Here is a 4,361-nt window from a genome sequence, read left to right as displayed (position 1 = left end):
CTCTCTCCCTGTGTTATGTCTGTTCTGTCTCTCTCTCTATGTCTCTCTGTCTCCCCATGTCCATCTCTCCCCATGTCTCTCTCTCTCTGAGCAATATATATATATATATATATATATATATATATATATAGTCCACAGAAAGTCTGGCTCTCCCATTAGATAATTGAACAGGTTGGATGCCCCCGCTTGTTTTGCATACATACAATTTCTGATGGCGCAGCACTCCAGACGCTCACAAAGTAATCACATCAAAATGGCAAATGGTTCAGCAATGTTTCAGTGCTAAATGAAAATACAAAAAAGCTCACCTTATAACAGATACCAAACACCTAGTGGACGCCCTTTCCGTAAGCAGGCCTGCTGACCCTGCCGGGAGTGCATTGTAAGTGACATCATCGCTGATGAGTCAAATGCTGTGAAACCATCACTAAGGCAACAGACAATGCTAAGAAACAGTATACAATCATAATGCCATTGTTTGAGCTTATGTTATACATAGGAAACAACATTATCATAATAAAGAATATACTGTACAGTACTGTGAACATCAAAGCTATAGCAAACAGCAGCTATGCCCATATTGTTATAGATTGCATCGTTGTGTGATGGGGTCCAGTGTGGCCCCATCATACGCCAACATATTTATGTTTGATGCAGAGCATGAGATATTTTACTCCAATGCACAGATTGCAGATAATACTATATATTACACACGTTTCATTGATTATCTGCTAATCTTATGGCGTGGTACTAAGGAAGGTTTTGTGATAATAGTTGAGAAACATAACCAGTTGGATCATCCAGTGAAGTTCACCTGTACAATTAGTAATGAAAGTGTGAACTTTTTAGATGTCCAACTTAAATTGAGTGAAGGGCAAATTGTTACTACAATGTATAGTAAACCAACCTATCATAGCAATTTATTACATATGGGTAGCTCTCACCCACGTGCAATGAAAAGAGGGCTCCCATACTCTCAGTTTATGAGAGCGAGACAAATTAATTCTGACCTCCCCACAGCTATGCAGCAGGTGGATATGATGGAAAAAAATTCCTTAAACTGGGATATGATCTATAATTACTAACAGAGGGTAAAAATAAGGCGCTATGTCTATATAGAAGTAAATTACTTTGTCAGTGTAAATTAAGAAAGGAAACTAAAATGATGCTGTGGGTTACCCAGTATAGTTCTTCTAGTGATACAGTCAATAGGAACTCCAAAAGGTTGTGGCCAATGATACATTCAGAGAAAGACAACTTACAAGATAGCAAGCTATTAGCAAGTTATAGATGTGGATACAATTTGAGGGATTACCGTGTCAAAACTGACATTAAAAGCAATAAATCACAGCTTAAATTGTTTTTGCCAGAGAAAAAGGAATTTTTTAAATGTAGCTGCATGACTTGCGGCTTCCTACTGACAGGTGATACATTCTATCACCCGCATTCGGGTAAATCCTACTCTATGAGACACAGATTGACATGTAATTCTAGTAGAGATGTGCGGCGGACACATTTCATGTTTTGTGTTTTGATTTTGGTTCTGGTTCCACCCTCGTGTTTTGGATCTGGATTGGTTTTGCCAAAACCACCCTTTCCTGTTTTGGTTTTGGTATTGGATCTGGGTGATTTTAAAAACAAAACAAAACATAAAAACAGCTAAAATCACAGAAATTGGGGGTACTTTTGATCCTATGGTACTACTAACCTCAATAACATTTATTTCCACTCATTTATAGTCTTATCTGAAAACTTCCCACCTCACACTATTGTTTTTAGGCCTAAAAGTTGCACCGAGGTAGCTGTATGACTAAGCAAAGTGACACAAGTGTGCGGCACAAACACCTGGCCCATCTAGGTGTGGCACTGCAGTGGCAGACAGGATGGCAGATTTAAAAAATAGGCTCCAAACAGCACATCATGCAAAGAATGTAAAGAGGTGCAAAGAGGTAGCTGTATGACTAAGCTAAGCGACACAAGTGTGCGGCACAAACACCTGGCCCATTTAGGAGTGGAACTGCAATTGCAGACAGGATGGCACTTAAAAAAACTGGGCCCCAAACAGCACATCATGCAAAGAAGTTAAAGAGGTGCAATGAGGTAGCTGTATGACTAAGCTAATTGACACAAGTGTGCGGTACAAACACATGGCCCATCTAGGTGTGGCACTGCAGTGGCAGACAGGATGGCAGGTTTAAAAAATAGGCCCCTAACAGCACATCATGCAAAGAAGAAAAAGAGGTGCAATGAGGTAGCTGTATGACTAAGCTAAGCGAAACAAGTGTGTAGCACAAACACCTGGCCCATTTAGGAGTGGCACTGCAATGGCAGACAGGATGGCACTTAAAAAAAACTATGCCCCAAACAGCACATCATGTAAAGAAGTTAAAGAGGTGCAATGAGGTAGCTGTATGACTAAGCTAAGTGACACAAGTGTGCGGCACAAACACCTGGCCCATCTAGGTGTGGCACTGCAGTGGCAGACAGGATGGCAGGTTTAAAAAATAGGCCCCAAACAGCACATCATACAAAGAAGAAAAAGAGGTGCAATGAGGTAGCTGTATGACTAAGCTAAGCGAAACAAGTGTGCAGCACAAACACCTGGCCCATTTAGGAGTGGCACTGCAGTTGCAGACAGGATAGCACTTAAAAAAACTAAGGAACAAACAGCACATCATGCAAAGAATTTAAAGCGGTACAATGAGGTAGCTGTATGACTAAGCTAAGTGACACAAGTGTGCGGCACAAACACCTGGCCCATCTAGGTGTAGCACTGCAGTGGCAGACAGGATGGCAGATTTAAAAACTAGGCCCCAAACAGCACATCATGCAAAGAATTTAAAGAGGTGCAATGAAGTAGCTGTATGACTAAGCTAAGCGACACAAGTGTGCAGCACAAACAACATGGGACGTGCTGGAATTTGCCCAGATGTAATACACGCACAATATTGGTGGCACAGGAGAGCATACCCCTAAACCCCCCACACACACATGGCAAAGCCTGTAAAATTAATTTGGATAAAACAAACCCTTTTATTTGGAGCTATTATAATAATATGCAGCACAGACGAGCAGACCCCTACATCACACAGGGCAAACCCTGTAAAAATTATTTGGATAATAATATAAGTAATGTATATAAGCCTTTGATTTGGAGTAAATAATATAAAGAACAGGACACCACCACTGGACTTATGGCAGCACAAGACAGCACCACCAGACTGGACATTGATAATGTCGATATTATCTTAAACCATAAAGCTATACCTTTAAAAACACCTTTACCATGGAGCCGCTACGGCCGCTAAACTTAATACGCACTCTATGTACCTTTTACGCTATTTGCGTAACGAGTCCAGTACCGTGTACGGACTCTGCGTACAAACGCCACGCTAGGGGTACTAAGTACACGCAGTGCGTACACACTCAATTAATACACTTTAAAACCTTATACAGTTAGGAGATGTAATACACTTTAAGCCCTAGCAGGGAAAAGAGGACACAACACCGATTTTGTAGTTAATCACTGGGTTCCAACACCACATAGTCATATATCTGAAAGGGGGTTTAACAATATTAATTATGCACTACAATACAACAGAGTAAATGGCTATAGTCAATGTACATACATGAGAATATTCGCATGCGCTTCCTGGTCCAGTCCTCCGCTAATCAGGTAGATAGCGTTGAGAGTCTTGGGTCCGTCCAGGCAGCAACAGGCTTTTTATACAATACTTCCAAAAGCAATACAATGGATACTGTAATCCCTTTGTCCATTGGACACAGGGATGCATCCTTACAGTACAGGAGAGATCATAGGTTGATTTGAAAAGGTGGGAGATGTCTTTCTCAACTGCTCTTGTGGGTGGTCTCCTCTGGATTCCCGCCGCATACATAATATACAGTAAATACAGTTTATATCTATATTCTGCTTCTGCACATAACTATCCACAGGAACATGCGATCTTCCGCAAACCAACACCGGAATGTTACCCTTAAAATACCATACAGCTGGATACCAGACACCACCTTATAACCTTAGTCTGTCCCCTCCTATCATGCAAAGGTGAATCCCTTTGTTCTGGAATCATTTAAACTGTTGATACTTGCTGATGTGGTGCAGGGGGACTATGTGTACAATGTGCACTATTTGGATTAAATATGGAATGTTTTGATAGCCCTCCATGCGTTCACAAACTCCGCCGTAAATACCCATACCACGCGCAGGACCGCGGGAGCGACCATACGCAAATTGCGGATATGTGCACGCACGACGTGCTGTGTGTTCTGTAATATTTTTCGACTTTGACAATCCACCCTTTGGCAGTCAACAATAACTGCCATTATCTAAACACTAAACA

This window comes from Pseudophryne corroboree, chromosome 1 (genome assembly GCF_028390025.1).
Source record: "Pseudophryne corroboree isolate aPseCor3 chromosome 1, aPseCor3.hap2, whole genome shotgun sequence".
Taxonomy (NCBI): domain Eukaryota; kingdom Metazoa; phylum Chordata; class Amphibia; order Anura; family Myobatrachidae; genus Pseudophryne; species Pseudophryne corroboree.
This window is presented reverse-complemented; position numbering follows the sequence as displayed.